Consider the following 21459-nt stretch of genomic DNA (forward strand, 5'->3'; position numbering starts at 1 on the left):
AGATAGCAAGAGCAGGAACACAGCAGAGGGAGTGGGAGAGGGAGAAGCAGGCCTCCCGCCAAGCAGGAAGCCTGACATGGGACTCGATCCCAGGACCCTGTGATCATGACCTGAGCCGAAGGCAGACCCTTAATGACTGAGCCACCCAGGAACCCCTCTCTTTACTCTCTTATAAAACTGAGGACCCCAGAGTTCTTCTGTTTATGTGGATTATATCTATTGATATTTATGACCTTTCAAATTAAAGCTAAGAAAACATTTTAAACAATTATTCATTTATTTAAAATAACAATAGTGAACTCATCATATGTTAACAAATATAGCTCATTTTAATAAAAAATGACTATATATTCCAAAACAAAAACATAGTAAGAAGAGTGGCCTTATTTGCATTTTTGCAAATCTCTTTAAAGTTAGTCTACTAGAAGACAGCTGGGTTATCATATCAGCTTTGCATTCAGTCTGTTGGGATATGTTGTTTTAGTTGAAGTATATGAAGAAAATCTTTCCTGTAGTTAGAAAAGTGAGGAGTATTTTAATATTAATTTCAGATACTTGTGGATATTTTCTTTGATACTGATCAAAACTTGAAAGTGGCAATTTCTTAAAGGTTAACTGCAATGTGGAATCTGAAACCATTATCAATGAACTTTTTGTACGCCTGTTCCATTAAAATCCTTTGGTCTATATTACACTTTAAGGGGATATTTTACCCATGTATGTTTTTGTAATATCATGCATTGGTCATTTGAAAAAATACTAGCTTACTGAGTTATGCAGACCTTCCAAATGTTGACACATTTCACTATACAATAATTTTTTTTAAACCACTCCACAACATTTGTTAATATCACCACCCATGTCTTCAGAAAAGTTTGGGAAGCTGTTGAGTTGCATGGTGGTGAACACAGAAGTTTTCCAAAATTCTAATTTTTACTTGAAAGCTTGAAGTGTACCATTGGCAACAAATAGTATTAGTTCTTTTCCTTGAAGTGACAGGCTTACTTCATTTTTATTTTCTAGAAAATGTCTGCCAAATTTCCACATCTGAATAACAATAGTTTGTTGTTCTTTTTTTTTTTTTAAGATTTTATTTATTTATTTGACAGAGAGAGAGACAGCGAGAGAGGGAACACAAGCAGGGAGAGTAGGAGAGGGAGAAGCAGAGTTCCTACGAGCAGGGAGCCCGATGTGGGGCTCAAACCCAGGGGATCGTGATCTGAGCCTAGGCAGACGCTTAACGACTGAGCCACCCAGGCGCCCCTATCTGTTGTTCTTTAAAGTAAAAATGATGTTCAAGTAAAAGTGGGGTGTGTGTCTGTGTTTTCTAGCTTTACTCACTGAGATAGCTTAGAAGCAATGGCCCTGTGGGGCACCAGGGTGGCTCAGTAGGTTGAGCTTGGGTCATGATCCCGGGGTCCTGGGATTGAGCCCTACATTGGCAGGCTCTCTGCTCGGTAGGGAGCCTGCTTCTCCCTCTGCCCACCGCTCCCCCTGCTTGTGCTGTCTTTCTCTGTCAAATAAATAAATAAAATAAAAAAGAAGCAATGGCACTGTAGTGGCAATGAGCACACCTACTACCTAGATCTTCATTTTTATTTTTTTTAAAGATTTTATTTATTTATTTGACAGAGAGAGACAGTGAGAGAGAGAACACAAGCAGGGGGAGTGGGAGAAGGAGAAGCAGGCTTCCCGCAGAGCAGGGGGCCTGATGCAGGGCTCGATCCCAGGACCCTGGGATCATGACCTGAGCCAAAGGCAGACGCTTAACGACCGAGCCAACCAGGCATACCTAGATCTTGATTTTTAAACATCATTCTTCATTAAATGGAACTAGGGTTATAAGAGGAAATGGATGATTCTAGGGCACCTGGGTGGCTCAGATGGTTAAGCATCTGCCTTTGGCTCAGGTCATGATCCCGGGGTCCTGGGATGGAGCCCCTAGTCTGGCACCATGCTCAGCGGGGAGTCTGCTTCTCCTTCTCCCTCTGCTTCTCCCCCTGCTCATGCTCTCTCTCTCTGTATCTGTCTCAAATGAATAAATAAAATCTTAAAAAAAAAAGAGGAAATGGGTGATTCTAGGGGCTGGGAAAGCACAAAGTAAATCTGGGATGTAGTGCTAGAAAGTAAGGGAAATGCTTAAAAAATGATGATAAGATGATAAAAGAACATAGAAGCCAGCCAAATCTGAAAGTATTTTTACAGTGATTATACAATCCATAGGATAAAATAAAAATTGATGAGTTCATTCTGAAATAAATCAATAAATTGATAAATGAATAAATGGGGGAGAAGCAAGAAGCTCTCCTGTACAGTAGGAAGGCAAATAAAAAATGTATAAGGAATGGGGGCACCTGGATGGCTCAGTCGGTAAGTGTCTGCCTTCAGCTCAGGTCATGGTCCTAGGGATCCGGCTCCCTGCTCAGTGGGAAGCCTGCTTCTCCCTCTCCCACTCCCCCTGCTTGTGTTCCCTCTCTCGCTGTGTCTCTCTCCGTCAAATAAATAAAATCTTTAAAAAAAGTGTATAGGGAATAATAATGATGGAATTACAAAATTACCATTTGGCAATGACTACAGTCATAACTGTTTCAAGCAAGCATTATCAATAAATGTTAAAACCTGTGTGTAGTCTCAGATGATCTCTCTACAAGATATTTATTAATTACAAAAAGCAAACTAGTTACTTAACACTGGATAAAACTGGCAGATACCGCCTTAATTAATCAAGTGAACAAAGTTGTTATCACCAGTGAAGGGACATACAGGTTTCACATGCCTCCTGATGCATTAGGAAAGATACAACATCAATTCTGCAGTATTCCTGTCTAAAGGGCATAACTTAAATCTAATCAAGAAAAAATATCAGACAAACTGAAATTGAGGGGTATTTTACAAAATAAATGACCTGTATTCTTTAAAAGTGTTAAGATCATAAAAGACAAAGACTGAGAAATTGTTCCAGATTAAAAAAATTTAAGAGATTTAACAACTAACTATAATGTGTGATCCTGCACTGGATCCTAGACCAGAAAAAAACAATTATTTTATTTTGTAAAGGAATATTAGTGGGACAATTGGCAAAATTTGAATAAGGTCATAGATTAAATCATAGTATTGTATCCATGATAAGTTTCTGATTTTGCTAATTGTACTGTGATATTTGTACTCTGCTTTGAGGAAATGCACTGAAAAATATTTAGGGATAAATGGGTCAGAAAATAATTACAATAGTTTGCTTATACATCTATAAGTGTATCTATAAGTGTATCTATAGAGATAGAAGAAAGAGCAAGAATGACAGCAAATGCAAGAAAGAGCAAAAATAATAAAGCAAATGTGGTTAGATATGGGTGAGAGATATATAGGATTTTTTGGTATATTTTTGCAACTTTTCTTTACATCTGAAATTATATTTTGAAATTATTTTTTAACTTTTTCTTTTTAAGATTAAAAAAAATTTTTTTTAAGTAATCTCTACATCCAACATGGGGCTTGAACTCATGACCCCAAGACCAAGAATTGCATGCTCTACCAACTGAGCCAGCCAGGGTCCCTGAAATTATTTTTTTTTAAAGTTTAAAAAAACTCATAAATTATGATATTTTCAAGTATTTCCTTCTAAATAAATATATAAAAACATAATTGGGATCATACAATAGACTTTTTTTTAAAGATTTTATTTATTTATTTGAGAGAGAGAGAGCACATCAGAGGGGATAGGGTCAGAGGGAGAAGCAGACTCCCTGCCGAGCAGGGAGCCCGATGCGGGACTCGATCCCAGGACCCTGGGATCATGACCTGAGCCGAAGGTAGTCGCTTAACCAACTGAGCCACCCAGGCGCCCTACAATAGCCTTTTTTACTTAACACTGTTTTTCTTTTCTTTTCAAAGATTTTACTTATTTATTTGAGAGAGAATGAGAACGACAGAAACTGAGAGAGCACAAGCAGTGGGAGGCAGAGGGAGAAGTAGTCTCGAGGAGCCTGATACGGGGTTTGATCCCAGGATCATGAGCTGAGCTGAAGGTAGATGCTTAACTGACTGAGCTACCCAGATGCCCCTTAACACTGTTTTTCTTAATTTGATATTGAATCATGAGCAGTTTTTTTTTTTTAAGATTTTATTTATTTGACAGAGAGAGCACAAGCAGAGGGAGAGAGAGGGAGGAGTAGGCTCCCTGCTGAGCAAGGAGCCCGATGTGGGACTCGATCCCAGGACCCTGGGATCATGACCCGGGCCAAAGGCAGCTGCTTAACCTACTGAGCCACCCAGGCACCCCGTCATGAGCAGTTTTCAATGTCATTTAAAATTCTTTAAAAACACAATTATTAATGAATAGTATTTCTTTGAGTATACTATAATTCATTTAACTTATTTACAGTTTTCCTTATATTTTTGTTATAAACCTACAGTAAAATATATAATAAACATCTTTTTGCATATATCTTTGTTCACATATTTAATCAGCTACTTATATTTGATTCCCCAAATGGGAATTGCTTTGTTCTTTTTTAAATGATTCAATTGACCAAACAAGTTCCCAAACGTCCCCAATATCCTTTTTAAGTTTGTGCTGCTTTACTGACTTGTGGTCTGCTCTAGGGCTTGTTTGGTAACATTGTGAATTCTGGGTTTGACTCCTGGCTGTGGCTGGTGATTTCAGAGGGGTATGGAGCACCCCAGCGACAGCAGGCTCGGGGCAGTTCTGGGCTGCAGGGCAATCACCTGTTGGAGGGGAGTCTTACTCTTTGGTGGGCCCTGAAAGTTAAAGAGAAAGACCTAAAAAGTCACTGAATGTGTGGAATGCACTAGCTTGATGCACATCAGGCTAAACCAGCCTAGTTCTTAACATTCTCTAAGTGGTACTCTATGCCGACACTGGTTGTGGGGACTCAGAGAAGAATCAAACACTGAACCTGGCTCACAGGGCTCAAAATCTGATAGGAGAAACATATAAGTAAACAGAGATTGACAGTGTAATAAGTGCTATAAATTGGGAAGCACAAGGATTATTGGGAACATGAAAGAGGTTTTGTGCCTTCTTTTAAACAAACTTTTATACAATATATATACTCATACACAAATATAATATTCATTCATTCCTCTTTCCTCCTTTTCATTCACTGCACATATAATTCATTAAGCATATACTCTAGACCAAAGTGGGTGGCAGTGGAGTTGGAGAGAAATTTCAATAACAGCAAGAAGTAGAATTTATTAGACTCAGTGACCAATTGTCCGTGACAGAAACACGAGAGTTAAGGATGACTCCTCTGCCTTTCACAAAGCCAGGAAATGGATATCTTTTTGGCCTCATTTCCCACCATTTTATTGAGGTATAATTGACAAGTAAAAGGCCTCATTTTTTTTTAAGGTTATTTACTTATTTATTTTAGTAATCTCTACACCCAACATGGTGCTTAAACTCAGGACACTGAGATCAAGAGTCGCATGCTTCTCTAACTGAGCTGGCCAGGTGCTCCAAGGCCTTAATTTTTAAGAACAAATTTTAAAGGGCAAAGAAAATTTTGATCAGGGTGCTACAGATTAAACTCACGTGAAGAAACTATTCTTAGAATACTGGCTTTCTACAGAATGTGTATGGCATAAAAATGAAAATGGAAAGGTCTATCAGATTGGGAATAAAGAAGTATTTTATAGTTGTGGAAATCAATGCAAAATTGAGAGTGCGCTAACCAAATCAACTGACAGCAGGTAAAAGATTAAAATGAAAAAGATTTATAGTAGAGGAGGGGAAAACACATGTGGTATTTCAGGAGCAGAGAGCAAACTGGGTAGGAAGAGTTGAATGATGGAATGAAATTATAGATGAAATTATTTACAGTAGACTACTATGATCAGGAAGTGGTAGTGATGATAAAGATAGTCTCTTTCAGCAACATATTTGAATTGAAGGAGAGAAAGTGTGAAGCAAGAGGGAACTGGTCTTGGGAACAAATGAATCATCTTCATGTAGTAGCTACACCCTGGGTAGCATGATTATGCATAAACAAATGCAGATTTCCTGTGGTGGTAGTGAACCAGGCTTTGAAAGCACTGCTAATGTTGGGCTGCCAAACTAATCTAAATGAAAGGGCCCATTTCTCTAGATTGAAAATTTTTAGTAACAGTAACTTACTCTTACAGCATTTTCTAAATACTGCAAAAAGGACTGTTAGGGCATCAGATGCGAGACTGAAAGAATCTCAGGGTCTGCTTCCACTTCCAGCTTTCCCCTAGGTTGGATGTATTTCACATGTAAGATGGTGGTAGTAGAGTACTTAATTCATAGAGTTGTTATAAGGATGAATCATAGTTTCTCTCTGAGCCCCAGTTTCTCTTGTTATAAAAAGGGGATAGTGATTTTTTTTTTTTTTTTGGTAATGTGACTCAGAAGTAGGTGGTGAAGGCACACTTCGGATTGTTCAGGAACAGGAAGAGCTCACTGATTGGAAGAGAGCTGTAAGGTTATATTTTCTCTAAGGCAGCTGCTAAATTATTATTTGAAAGTTCCCAGAGACCTTATATAATTTTCTCATTAAGATTTATTATTATTAGGGGCGCCTGGGTGGCTCAGTCGTTTAAGTGTCTGCCTTTGGCTCAGGTCATGATCCCAGGGTTCTGGGATCGAGCCTCGCATCAGGCTCCCTGCTCAGCGGGGACTCTGCTTCTCCCTCTCTGCGCCCCACCCTCCACTTGTGTTCCCTCTCTCGCTGTGTCTCTCTCTGTCAAATAAATAAATAAAATCTTTAAAAAAATAATAAATAAAAAAGATGTATTATTATTAGGACATAACCCAAGGTAAGGTGAGATTGCCTTGTGATTTTTATATACAGAAAAATATACTAGCTTTACGCTAAAATCTGCTATGCAATAGAACATTATAGCATCCAGTGTATTAAGCTCTATTTTTCCTCAGTGGAGGGATGTTATATAAATCCACTAGTGAAATTTAGGAAAACTTTACCCAGACCAGGGATGATAAAGAACAATGCACCCTCTCCCCCCCACCTTTTTGATGCACTCATCTTTTGATAGGGATATATTTACACACAGAGATTGAGAAAGAACAAAAACAGATGGGAACAATCTTGAATCTAAGAAAGAGGGAGAGGGTGTTTTGGAACCAACAATAATTGGAACTAACATTGACTATCTTCTCTGGGCCAGTTCCTTCACATAAATCATCTCCAATTTTCAAAACAACCAGCAAGGCAGGGATTAGAAAACCCAGGTTCAGAAATATTATATAACTTGCCCAGGGTCATAAAGCTAAACATGACAGAGCTGGAATTGATAATATCAGGAACAGTCAGCCACCAAAGTCCCTGCTCATTCTACTATAGCATTCTATGATAAAATAATGTACTGTTACTTGGGAAATTTGGGTCCAGAGGATTTGGAGAATTTCTTTCCCTATTTCCCTTCCGACGGTCTTTTTGTTTCTATTGCTTTTGGTTCTGATGTTTGCACTCTAGAGCTTGAATGGGATCGAATATGGGGTATCTGTAAACGATTCCACAGCCCCTGCTATGTAACGATTTCCTTCCTTTAGAGATTTACCTGGGATTTGACAGGGGTTGGGATGAAAGAGTAGAGGTAGAGGTGGGTAAATTAGAAAAGGTGGGTGTTTTTTTCTTACCTTTAAGTTGTTTATGAATTTCAGAACAACCCGTTGGCTATTCTCTTGCTCGGCATATATATATATATAATTATATATATATATAATTTTTCCCCCTCTAATTTTGGGGCAGTTTGGGATTAAGGATTTGGTATCTGTAGGAAATTTCTAGATCCAAAAAAAGTTAAGGTCAAAGACAATTCATCTGTTTTGGGAGAGGATTTTGGGTGTGTGTATGGAAAAAATGCTAGCTCTGGGTCACTCTTCTTACATCCAGACACGCTGAAAGGCTAGAAGGGATCCTTCTCGAAATCATGAGAGATGAAAACGAGCAGCAGCACCTCCTGCTCTCAGGTGAACGTCCGAGTGAAGGAAACGTTCATGTACCTTCTGGAGAGAAGGAAAAGGTGCAAAGGCGCTCACGGCCTGAGGAATGGGGGTGGGGCGGGCACCCGCCACGGTCCTGGGGATCGAGGGGCTTCCGCCTCCCGGGAGGCATTGTCGGGGGCGGGCCGAGGGCAGCGGGCTAGCGCTGAGCCCCCGCCATCCCCAGGCCACGCTCCCCCGCGTTCCCTGCGGCTCGTGCCCGGGCGGCCGCCGCAGTCCCGGCGCCGTAGCCGGGCGTGGGGTCCAGGGGGCGCTGTGGCCCAGCGGCGCCGGCGGCAGGAGCGGCCACGGCGACGCTGGAGGCTTCGCGGAGGATCCCCGCCTGCAGCACCTCGGTCGTCCCGCCGCAGCCTTGCGCCCCCGGCCCGGTTCAGCGGCGCTCCTCCGGGAACCGCGTGGCTGCGGCGGCCCGTGAGCCCGATGAGGCTCGGCGGGCGCTGGGCCTCAGTAGCAGCGGCGACCACAACCCCTTCAAGAGCGGGAGGCTTCGCGGCGGCGCCTGGGGCCGCGCCGGTGCCCTCTGGAGGAGGCTGTCGACTCAGGGACGACCCCCTCGGCCATGCTGTGGCGGCGGCGGCCGCTGCTCGAGGTGAGTGTGGCGCCGCGCGGTCCCGGGCTCTTTGGCCTTCCGCCGCGGGGAAGGGCCCTGGCAGCAGCCCTCGGGCCGGGCGGACGGGGCGTCCTGCTGCTGCGGCCGCCTCCCCCACCCCGCGGCTCTGGGCCCTCAACCCTTCTCCGCGTCCCCCGGGAGGCGGGAGGCGCGTGGGGGGCGACTAGGCCCCGCGCCGCCGGGAAGCCCTCGCCCTGGCCTCGGTTCCGGCGCGGCCCGGTGTGTGGAGCTGGGGTGTTGGCGGGGGCACTGGCACCCTTCAGGTTGGCCCCGGGCCCGGGCCGAGCGCAGCCCCTCATCCCGGGCCCGGCACGTACATCCTAGAGGGAGGCAGAGGACGCCTGTTTGCAAACAGCCTAGGCTTTTCCGCGCCCCATACCGAGTCCCGCAGAGTCCCGGGGGGAGGGGCGGGAGGGCTGGTGAGAATTGGAGTGCGGAAAGTGCGGGGCCCTGAGAGCCCCCAGTACTCGCGAGTGTCATTCACCGATCTGAGTGCGTTGAAAACAACCGTTTGCGTTTTATTTGAGCTGAAATTTCATCACCTGCCCGTGGCTCATCCCCGCCGCTTTCTATTACATTACATTTTGCCTCTAAGAGTGGTCCGGCTTGGAGAAAGCCCCATTCTGTCTTTGCGCCAAGTTTCCTACATAAATACTATATATATGTATATTTTACAGTGGTCTTTCCCCCTTCTCCCTAATAAGAGAGTGTAAATATTTTAATGCCTCAGTTCTTGGTACAAAAATGTTCTACCTAAATAGATCCACAGAACGGATGACAAGAGGATTTTAAGAAGTCGTGCTTACTATTCTAATAACAGATACCTGATGGAAGTGGGACATAGTCTAAATTTTGGAGGTTAAGTGATATGTTCTGGTATTAATGTGGAAAAAAAGGGATGATTACAGTTTGATACCTTAAGTCAGGTGTTTGGGTGTTTATGGTTTATGATAAATGTGGTTACAGATTATTCTTGTTTTCCTATTATGTATGTGAAGGTTGTAGGATTAATAAGTACTTCTAAAACTTTTATAATCATGAATAAAATAAATATGCTTACTGTAGAAAATTTGAAAAGTACAGAAAGGTACTGTGTCAACTCAATAAATATTTAATAGTGAGGGAAAAGTCACCCATAATTTTATAATTAGTACATTTTGATGGTCATTTAAAGTTTTAAATGGGCTTGCACTATTGGTGATTTAAAAATTATTGATTTATGATTACTTTATTAATCAAATTATTATGATTTAATTATTATTTCTCTTAGGTTCAGAGTTAACTGTTCCCTTTTACTGTTTAACACCCAGTCATTTGTGTAAGACTTATAAAAATGTTGTACTAAATTACATTGTGGTCATAGTTGAATTCATCGACTTAGAGTAACATGGGTAACTAAAAGACCTCTGACTTGAGAGCTCATGAGGTCTAGGGAGGTTTGGTGTAGTAAACATTTTTGAGGACCTATCCTGTTAGATGGAGTAGCCTTGGATTGTTTTTGTAAGATTTTGCTTAAATATTTATAACTGTAGAAAACTGGCTTGATAAAAAAAAATTGGGGAGATTTAAGTTTCAAAAGTCTAGTTCAGTTTTTAATGTGTCTCTGAAGTCTACCGTCATTAAAATCAGCTGAAAGTGCTTGTTAAAATTTGCAGATTCCTGGTACTTTGAATCAGAATTTCTAGTGATAATGGTGGCCCAAGGATCTTTATTTTTATCAAGCTTCCTGATTTTTACTCCTACTAAAGTTTGAGAATTACCATCTAATAAGTTAAAAGTTAACTAACTTTGTCAAGCCTAAAGACAGTATCTTTTCTAGCAAAGCTATCAATCTTAAGTGGCAATACAATCATTTCTCATAGCAACAGATAATGGTGTTTACAATCTTAGAAAGAAAATTGAATCAGCTATCCCTTGAAATACCCTTTAACATATATTGAGAGCCTTTTCTGGTAACTGTGGTATTATAGAAGGATACCTGGCCACTTATCTTGCACTTAATCTCTCCTTGGACTTTGAAGTCATTTGTTTATAAAATGTAGATAGATATTATACTTGCCTTGCAAGGCTTTTAGGGTTAATTCATCTGAACAGGTTTTGTAATTTGTAGAAGATCTTATAAAATTTTAGCTATTAAGTGTCAGGTCCTGTCTTTGGTGTTCTAGGAAACACAAAAATGACAGTGGTCTCTGCTAGCAACTAGCCAACTGTGGAAGCAGAACATGTTTAACTCTTACAAGGCAGCGTCAGACAAGAGTTGGTAATTGAGTTGAATATGCTGGATCTCTCTTTAAGGCTTCTAATGTTTAATCCAATAGCTTACCTTTTAAGAATATTAGTAATTTTTTATATGTGGTCATTCCCTTCTCTTCCAGTTCCTGATTCAGTGTTTTATTCTGTAAGGAGAAAGTTGTATATGTTGCCTGGTAAGCAATAGTTGTATATTAACTCCCTTAGAATGAATGAAGATGATCCCATTTCTACCAGTGTTCATCCCATTCAGTAAACTTTTATTTGGCACCTGTTATGTGCTGGCCACAGACAAGTTGCAAGGCACAAATCTTGTTTAAAAGATAATTGCCTGGATTTTAACTTAAATTCTTATGTTCCTAAAGGATGGGGTGTGTGTGTGTATGTGTGTGTGTGTGTGTGTGTGGTGTTTTATGGTTGTTAACTGCATGACGTGGTGCAGAGTATGGAGTCAGATGTGGGCAGGAATTTTTATTACAACTTTTAGAACAATGCGACATTTAGATCCTGAGTTGATTCGTATGTAGTAATAATTGGAGTAATAGTTCCCATCACAGAGAAGTAGAACTGGTTCCATGAGATAAAAATAATAAAAAGCAATTAGCTCAGGATCTCTTAGAAGGTGCCCAATAAATGTTCACATCCATTCCTTCTTTTGGGAGAAACAAAAACAAAAATTAAGGTTTAGAATTTCTATGTGACTTAAAGCATGGTAGCTTTAATTTTTTTAGAGACTAGAATCTACTTTTAGAATTCTTAAAAATTTTTGATAGAAAACAATTTTGCTCGTGATTATACATATTTCCCATTTCATTTTTACTGAATAAATGAGCTATTCTCTATGTATAGGGTACACTAATTACATTGTTGGAGTTTTATTCATTTTCCATTACTCATTTTCAGACTTTTACATGATTTTTTATTTTACTTGGGTGTACCTGACTTGCGTTATATAGAGCAACATTCTTAGTGTATAATAATCAACAAGTAGATGCAGTTATTGAATAAAAATAGTTCATATACTTAGTTTTCAAAAACAGTATCAATTTATTAAACTTACATTATTTAAAAATTGAAGGGTTTTCAAAACAGACTTTTCCTTACAAACTATAGTAGATTAGATGTAGATTTTTATAACTGTCAGATATGGGATTCAGTCTTATACCCTGGAGGACCCTGGACAAATTTTCTATCCCCTTTATGCTTCAGTTATTCTGTAAAATGAAGCTTTAATAACTCATAGGATTATTGTGATGATTAAATGATATAATGAATAAATCAGAGCTGCAATTCAGTCCCATGAGTCCTGGTAAATCACTATTACCCTGAAAGTGGAAAATATGCTTCTTGTTTACTTCTGTTTGAAAGAACTTGAAAGATCATTATTAATACAGTTTACAACTAGGAAATAAAATCAGTATGATTAATTTTGAACTATTAGAGATTGCTAAATTAAGGAGAAACCATGGTATCAGTAGAGTTAGTATTTTAATGGTGTAGTTAGTGGAATGCTTTATGCTTTATAAATAAATGTCATTTAATTAAAACAATTCAAAAATGCTATTTATAAAATATTTCCTATTTTACAGATTAAGTGGTACTTAAAATGTTTTTCTTTTAATATAAATAGCCCATTTATAGAACTGAACTGTTGGAAAAATGAGAACAGTGTATAATGTTTTATACTTATGAAATATTTCTTGACAGCTTTTAATAAAATAAGGTAAAGATGAGGAAATCTCTGTGGACACATTGAAATCAAGAAAAAGTTACTGGGTTCATATTAGGCAAGGGAAAAGGAGAACTTAATGTGTGTTGATGGGTATCTTGAGGCATTTGGGATTTTATATTAGAGAACTATTTATAAAAATCTTAGTTTTTTTCCTATAAATTATCTTTTAGTTGAAAATCCTTACATTTGTCTAATTAAGCTTAAAAAATGCTTTTGTGGCTCTAGGCTTTGGACTATAACAGTTTCTTTAGTTGATAATTCTATAGTGATTTATCTTTTTTCTGATTGTTTATGATAATGTATCCTTAAGGATATGTGACTTAATATCTATGATGGTAGTTCTGTTGCATTTTTTAAAATACAGAAGTAGTAAATCAATGCCCTAGGTTTTCAGGATTAAATAAGCTTAAATGAAAATTTAGTATCTTTTGAGGGAAGGAGTCTTAGGAAATAAGACCTAAGGAAATGGTAAAATGAGTCTAGAATTTTTCATTAATTAGGAAAAGTTTGGGTATTTTCAGTCCTGGGTTCTCCTGGCTATTTGAAATAATATTTACTTTAGAGAAATAATATTAACTTTAAGATGTGAAGTGAAGAACACATGTATTTCAGTTAAATTTAAAATATTAGGTAAGGCTCTTTTTTTAAAATAACAGCTTTATTGAGATATAGTTCAGATACCATCCATTTAAAGTGTACAGTTCAGTGCTGTTAGGATACTCAGAATTATGCAGATATCACCACCATCAAATTTTACACATTTTCATCACTCCAAAAAGAAATCCACTTCCTGTTTCCTCCCAATCTACCTAGCCCTAGGCAACCACTGATGTGCTTTCTGCCCTATATGGATTTACCTATCGGTTCTGGACATTTCATATAAATGGAATCATAGGATATGTGACTGGTTTCTTTCTTTTAACATAATGTTTTCAGGGTTTGTCCATGTTGTATCATGTATCAGTACTTCATTTCTTTATACTGCCGAATGATATTCCATTATATGGATATACCAGATTTTATTTATCCCTTTGTCAGTTTGGGTTATTTTTTTCTTTTTGGCTGTTATGAATAATATTGCTATGAACATTTAATGTACAAATGTTTTCCTTTCTTTTGGGTACATACCTAGTGTTATATTGCCAGGGCTTTGTTCGAATCTTTTCGAGGACCAGCACCATTTTACATTCCCACCAGCAGTGTAAGAGGGTTCCAGTTTCTGCACATCCTCACCAACCCTTGTTACTATCTTTTTGATTAGAGCCATCCTAGTGGGTGTGAAGTGGTAAGTTAATGCTCTATTTGAGGATTATAACTTCCATTTAGAGTCATTAGGTAAATTGTTGAAGCTTTTACTTGCAGATAAATTGCCAGATTCTTTGATAATATGGAGTCTTTTTTACCTTGAGGATAAAAGCTGTGAACTTTCTAGTTTCCTGTTTAGTAAACAGTGAACTCGACAGAACTAGTTAACCACTTTGGGTGGTAATGGGGTTAGTGGTATGGGGATTTCCAACTGAAAGGTTGTCTTCTAAGAATATTCCTTAACAAAAGGCAATTGTAAACATTAGGATTAGTTTTCCTTTAATTGCTAAAAATTTCTAAAAAGATAGAGTCCAATGCATTGTTTACCCATTAACATTTCTAAGCAGTGAGGTCTGACAGATTTTAAGGATTGCCATTACCTCTCCATGATATGTAATTCTGTATAAATACAGTTGAGTCATTGTTCTTTATTCTTTTTCCCCCCAAGGATTTTAAGTAATCTCTACACCCAATGTGGGGCTCAGACCTAAAACCCCAAGTTTAAGAGTCACATGCTCCACGGACTGAGCCAGCCAAGTGCCCCTATTCTTTATTTTTATACATAGCATAGTCTGCTATTGTTTGTTCCCATTCAAGATATTAAAGCTTTTCTATGAGGTTTTGTAGGACACAGTTTAAAGTCAGCAATAATGACTTGCTAATGTTTCTAAAGCTTTTTTCAAACTAGTTAGGAAATACTGCAAGGAACTATTGTTTGAGCAAACAAAGTGCAAGTTTTGAACCTTCATTCTACATGCAGTGGATCACCCACAGTATTTTCCCACCTGATTAGGATCACTTTCAGGTCTTTCAACTGAGTGAGCTAAAAGGCCTCACTGGTTTGTTATACAGTCTTTTAGTTGTTTTGAATGTCATAGTTTCTATAGAAAATTACCAAAAACAATAGTTCTGGAGCCTTTTGAACTAGGATTAATGAAGAGGTATGCATTTCTGTTTGTAATATGGTTCTTTTTTAAGTTTTTTTTTTTAAGATTTTATTCATTTATTTGAGAGAGAGAATGAGAGAGAGCACGAGAGGGAAGAGGGTCAGAGGGAGAAGCAGACTCCCCGCTGAGCAGGGAGCCCGATGTGGGACTCGATCCCAGGACTCCAGGATCATGACCTGAGCTGAAGGCAGTCGCCCAACCAACTGAGCCACCCAGGCGCCCAAGTTTTTTTTTTTTTTTTTTTTTAAGATTTTATTTTTAAGTAATCTCTACACACAAGGTGGGGCTCAAACTCACAACCCTGAGATCAAGAGTTGCATGCTCTGTGGATTGAGACAGCCAGGTGCCCCTGTAATTTGGTTCTTTTCTAACCTTTTGTGGTTAGTTTGGTAGTTTATCTGCCAGAGTTTATTAAAATGAAGAAAAAGTAAATGGTATATGTTTTTGTTATTATATCTAAGCAGAACATAGCTCTCTCAAAATTCTTATTACTAAAATAAAGAGCAAGCAGTTTAAAAATTTTTGTGGAAACATTGTCAGGGTTTATGTAAATTTTAGTCTCCATTTTTCATTTTCAGTTGAACAAGGGAAACAACCCTTAAAAAGTAGTTGAAGCAAAACACTGCCAGTTTGAGAAAAACCTTAAAACTTAAAAATACATCGTCTAGACCTTTTTGTGATTCTGGTGATATAACTGCCTGTAGGTGTTTTTGTATTTTTATTTTATTTTATTTATTTGAGAGAGAGAGAGAGACCACGAACATGAGGGGGGTTTGGGAGGGTGGGGAGACGGAGCGGGGCAGAGGGAGAGGGAGAAGCAGACTCCCCTCTGAGCAGGGAGCCAGATACCCGCTGGATCCCAGGACCCTGGTATTATGACCTGAGCCGCCAAAGGCAGACGCTTAACCGACTGAACCACCCAGGTGCCCCATTTTTGTTTTTAATTAGTAGCTGAAGTAAACTATGTTTGAGATTATTGTGAGGTCATTCTTGGAAGGTTCTGCTCAATGTCTAAAAAAGTAGGTGCTATTGGGAGGAAGATGCTGTTGCAGCTACAGCTCTGAGCGCCCCGCTCCTGCTCCTGACTCACCACTGTTCGCTTGCTTTCGCCAAGGAACAAGTCGGTCAGGAAGCTGCACTCCGCCACAGCCATGGCTTTTAAAGACATCGGGAAGGCACCCATGGAACCAGAGGTGGTGATTCATCGAATTAGGACTAACCAGCTGCAACCTAAAGTATTTGGAGAAGTTATGTGCTGACTTATCAGAGGTTCAAAGGAAAAGAATCTCAAAGTGGAAGGACCAGTTCTGATGCCCACCAAGACTCTGAGAATCACTACAAGAAAAACTTCCTTGTGGTGAGGGTGCTAAGATTTGGGATTGTTTTCAGATAGGGATCTACAAGTGACTCATTGATTTGCAGAGTCCTTGTGAGACTGTTAAACAGATTACTTTCATCAGTATTGAGCCAGGAGTCAATGTTAAGTCACTATTGCAGATACTTAAATCAACCTCTTTAATAAATTATCAGTTGTTAAATAAAAAGCAAGGTTTAGATTCTTTAATCTGGTACGGTCCTTCATGATTTGGTTCCAGCATCATCGTGCCTCACTTTCTGTTTCTGCATGCCCCACTATCCAGTCCTTTAAACATTCCAGGTTTGGGGTGCCTAGGTGGCTCAGTCCGTTAAGCGCCAGACTCTTGTTCTCAGCTCAGGTCCTCATCCCAGGGTTATGAGTTCAAACCCTGCATTGGGCTCCATGCTGGGCATAGAGGGGCCCCCCCCAAAGATTCCAGGTTTATGGAGTTTTCCTTGATTTCTTTTACCTTCTGTTACTTATTTGTATAATATAAAAATTTTGACCACTGTGTGCTATCTTTCTGGTAGGTGTTTCACATATGTTATTTCTAATTCTTAAAATGACCCTGTAATATTCATAGTGTCATGCACGTTTTATAACTAAGGGAACTGTGGCATGGAGATTTTTATTGACTTTCCTAAGCCCACATCCATGATTCAAACCGTATGTCTCTGACTACAAAGTCTACACTCTTTTTCGTCATGTGAACCTCTCCATGTGTTTTGTATTTGTTTTATCTTAAGATATTCCAGGGGTATCTGGGTGGCTCAGTTGGTTAAGTGTCCGACTCTTGATTTCAGCTCAGGTCATGATCTTAGGGTCCTGAGATCGAGGCCAGAGTTGGGCTCTGTGCTCAGCGGGGAGTCTGCGTGGGGTTCTCTCTCTCCCCCTCTGTCCCTCTCCCTCTTAAAAAATTTTTTTTTCATAGTGCTTTAGGAAGTATATTAGGAGAGCTCAACTTTAGTTGGTTGACTTCGGTGGTATTTGCCTTTAAAGTATACTACTGGCAGGATGCCTGGGTGGCTCAGTTGGTTAAGCGGCTGCCTTCGGCTCAGGTCATGATCCCAGGATCCTGGGATTGAGTCCCGCATCGGGCTCCCTGCTCAGCGGGGAGCCTGCTTCTCCCTTTGCCTGCCGCTCTCCTGCTTGTGCTCTGTCTCTCTTTCTGACAAATAAATAAATAAAATCTTTAAAAAAAATAAAATATACTACTGGCATGTAGCATTTTGTATGAGAAAAAGATGTGGGGTGCCTGGGTGGCTCAGTTGGCTTGGGTTCTTACTCTTGTTTTCTCCTCCAGTGGTGATCTTGGGGTCCTGAGATTGAGCCCTGAATGGGGTTCTTTCTCTTCCTCTCCCTCTGCCCCCTTCTGTGCTCGCTCTCTCTCAAAAAAAAAAAAAGTGTATATGCATGTATTTTGGGAATTTCAGCTTTCATATATGTATTTTTGAAATAGATAAATGACTGCTTTGCTATTATTAGAAAAATAACTGATCTCCGGGCTTCATTTCTATGATCTGAAAATGAGTGGTGGACTAGATGTTAATGCCCCTTCCACATTTAATATTCCATTCAAATTTCCAAAGAACTAAATGAAAAGATAGATGGCATATGGACAGCTCCAGGCAGTGGTGATAGTATCATTAATGGAGAAAAAGAATAGGCGGCAATGGGCCAAGGAAAATAGGAGAATTAAAACAAGGGATTGTAATTTACATAGACATTTCCCCTGTAATAAGTAAAGAGAATATATTTCTAAATAAAAACACAGAAACTTTGGGAATTAGCCGGATGAGTAGTTTTAACTGATGCCTCTTTCCTCCCTGTTACCCCCATTCTTCTGTCCTTTCTTGTGATAGTATATATGTGTTTGAGAAAAAAGCATCTAGAGCTGTGTTATATGAAAATAACCAGGTCACCAGTAGCAGACTTGAAATAAAGCTTTCGTATTGCTCATAAAGTGAGAATTCAGTAATTAAAATGTGAACCCATTATTGTAGATCTTTAGAGATTTATTGATAAAGCAAAGAAGGGCATGTTTTGCATTAAAAAAATGAAATGCATTTTAGTGACAAAACTTTTATATAGCCTTTCTACCCTTAAGGTATTAGAGATGCTTATTTTTTATTTATTTATTTTTAATATTTATTTATTTGACAGAGAGAACAAGCAGAAGGAGCAACAGAGAGAGAGGGAGAAGCAGGCTCCCCATCCAAGCAGGGAGCTCGATGCAGGGCTCGATCCCAGGACTCTGAGATCATGACCTGAGCCAAAGGCAGACACTTAACTGACTGAGCCACCCAGGTGCCCCTAGAGGTGCTTATTTTGACATATAGATAGATAGGTGATGTTTTGGCTAGTTGGAAAATTGTTAACCAGCTAGAAAATTGTCATTCTTTTCCTTATTAGCTTCTGGAGACTTTGATCAGTGAATTTTGATTTTGGAACTAAATCATCCTAGGCCAGGAGCAAGGAAGTGTTCTTTAGTCAAATAAGTTTGGGTTTTTCAATATACTGTATCCCTCAGATAGAGATTTATAAATACACTTTAGTGTTTTAAAAATTGAGGAATAGGGCACCTGGGTGGCTCAGTCGTTAAGCGTCTGCCTTCGGCTCAGGTCGTGATCCCAGGGTCCTGGGATCGAGCCCTGCATCGGGCTCCTTGCTCCGCAGGAAAGCCTGCTTTTCCCACTCCCACTCCCCTGCTTGTGTGCCCTCTCTCGCTGTGTCTCTCTCCGTCAAATAAATATATAAAATCTTTTTAAAAAATATTGAGTAAAAGTAAAGAAACTGGTTTAACTTTGTTCAGCAGTATATTACCCAGTTTATTGGCTGGGGAACCATTTTTTCCACATAATGCTTAGCAGTACATTTTTTACTGATTTAGGTGAACTTTTATCTGTTTTATAAAGCTTCTCACACTATCCATGACTATTTCAACCCTCAGGTGATAGGCCCTGATTACTTCCTGAAGCACCTCTTCTGTTGTTCGTTATTGATAATTATTAGAAAAAATTCTTCTATATTTAGGTTAAGTGCTTTTTCTCGGTAATATCTATCCTTTTGCTTCCTAAAATTATGTAAAATAAATAATTACTCTCATCTTAATATCTTGAGGTGCCTTGGCTAGCATAGTGATTAAAAGCTCAGGCTTTGGAATCAGACTGCCTGAGTTCAAATATTAGTTCTGTTTTTGCTGTGTGATCTTGGGTGAGTTAGTTAACTTCTCTGTGCCCCAGTTTTCTCATCTGTGAGATGGGACTAGCAGTAATACCTTAGTTAAATGAAATGATTCATAAAAGAGCTAATTATGTAATATGTTGGTTTGGTCCCTTGGGAAGCAGATACTGAGATGCAGTTAGTGCAAGAGATTTTATGGGGAGTAGATAATGCAATGGGGGAGTAGATAATGTAGTGAAAGGAAAGGGAGTCCAAGCTGAACTGACCTACAAGAGCCTCAGTCTGTGATACAGATTAAAACAACAACAAAACTCAGCCAATGCAACAGGGAGCTCCAGAGCAAAAATCACCTGTTAGAGGAGTTCTGCATTGGGAAGAAATGGCCAGGTTCTAGTATACCCACCATGTTTAGTCACTGGCTAGGAGCTGCCCCAGAAGAGTCTGGCCTCAACTGGAAAACCAAGATGAGCAGCTGAAGGCTGTTAGCTAACTGTCTCCTTGCACCTAAATGCAAATTCTTTCTTCATTTATTTTTTTTTATTTTTATAAACGCAGGGCTTGAACTCATGACCCTGAGATCAAGACCTGAGCTGAGATCAAGAGTTGGACGCTTAACCACCTGAGCTACCCAGATGCCCCTCTTCTTTTTTTTTTAATGCAAATTCTTTCTTGAAGGGATATCCAAGTAATTGCCACAGTCTGTTTCTCATGTTGCTGGATGTAGGTCTCCAAACATTTTCTGAAAGCAGTTCTTGCAGGGTTCCATGGACTTCTCTCTCTCTCTCATTTTAATATTTTATTTTTAAAGTAATCTCTATACCCATGTGGAGCTCGAACTCATAGCTCTGAGATGAAGAGTCTCATGCCCCACCAAATGAGCCAGCCAGGCGCCTTGGACTTCTCTTCTTGATGGGAAACTTGAAGAAGTGGGTTAGTGAGACAGGCTTCAGCCCCCATCTGTGTAGCTGGTCTCAGGGCTACAGTGGTTCTCATTGTCTCCTTCACTACTTCAGTCTAAATTCTCCTAGCCATTAGCTATCTTTTCTATTGGTCTGGGTGGTTTATCTAGTGATACCCACCCCTCATTTTTGAGGTATCTGAGAACCATACTCTTCTCAGGCTGGAGTGGTTGCATTTGTCCGCTCACAGTCACAATTGGGCAAGGGAGTATCACATGGTATCCAGATGGATCATCTGAGTTCCACATATACTCTTTGTTGCTCCTATTATGTAACAGCAGACCTACTTCCTTCTGAGGATGAGGGTTAATTTACTCTGCCATGATGGTGATTCCTCTTCTTGCCTCTTGGTCCAGGGACACAGAGTCCCAAATGCACTGGCTACAGCTATAACTTATAGCTCAGTATGATCCTTGACATGTCTCCTGGCAAAAGTATGCCCAGGATTGTACATATGGAAAGCACAAAGTCCTCCAGTGGATCATTGGGAATGATGGTAAGTGGAGGCCATTTCTGCTTCTACCTCTTGGTTCGCAGACCTGTGTGTTCGTCCTACTGGGAGCATAGCTCTGAATCAGTGCATATACTGTATCCTAGAGGATAGCACACCATTCTTATCTCTGAGCTGGTATATCAGCTGTGTCTTCAGTAAGCCATTTCAATACTCTATTAAGGCTGGATGCTTTTGTATGGTGCTGTTATGTGATAAGACCACTGGAACCCATGGTTATGGGCCCACTGCCACAATTCCTTCATTGTGAAGTGGTTCCCTTGGTTGGATGCTATGTTATATGGGATTCTCTGTCTGTGGATCAGGTACTCTGTAAGGCCTTTGCTAGTGGTATGGCTGGGACTCGCTGGACAGGAAAGGAAAACCCATACCTGGAATAAGTATTTATTGAATACCTGTGGTGATCCACTGCTGGCCTTTTCAAGATGGATGGAATATGATGTTGTAACTGGTTGGTCGGCTTGAGGCATAGTGCTATATTGGGGGCTCAGTGTTGGTCTTTGTTACTCGCAGATTGGATGTTCAGAGGGGGCGGTAGCCTGATTGGGCCTTGCTAAGTGGGAGTCCATGCCTCCTTCTTTGCTTCTATTTTGGTTT

At 39.9% G+C, this 21459-nt stretch overlaps 1 protein-coding gene across 2 annotated transcripts in view; it reads left to right on the forward strand.

The window, feature by feature from the left end:
• Window positions 1–8469: 8469 nt before the first annotated feature.
• ZFYVE9 (zinc finger FYVE-type containing 9) overlaps window positions 8470–21459 on the forward strand; it is a 184828-nt gene continuing 171838 nt past the window's right edge. For both annotated transcript variants that reach the window (XM_027577103.1, XM_027577110.1), the window contains exon 1: window positions 8470–8597. The gene's annotated coding sequence lies outside the window, so the exon portion shown is untranslated. The remainder of the gene's footprint in view (window positions 8598–21459) is intronic.

Source organism: Zalophus californianus, chromosome 4 (assembly GCF_009762305.2).
Source record: "Zalophus californianus isolate mZalCal1 chromosome 4, mZalCal1.pri.v2, whole genome shotgun sequence".
NCBI classification, from domain to species: domain Eukaryota; kingdom Metazoa; phylum Chordata; class Mammalia; order Carnivora; family Otariidae; genus Zalophus; species Zalophus californianus.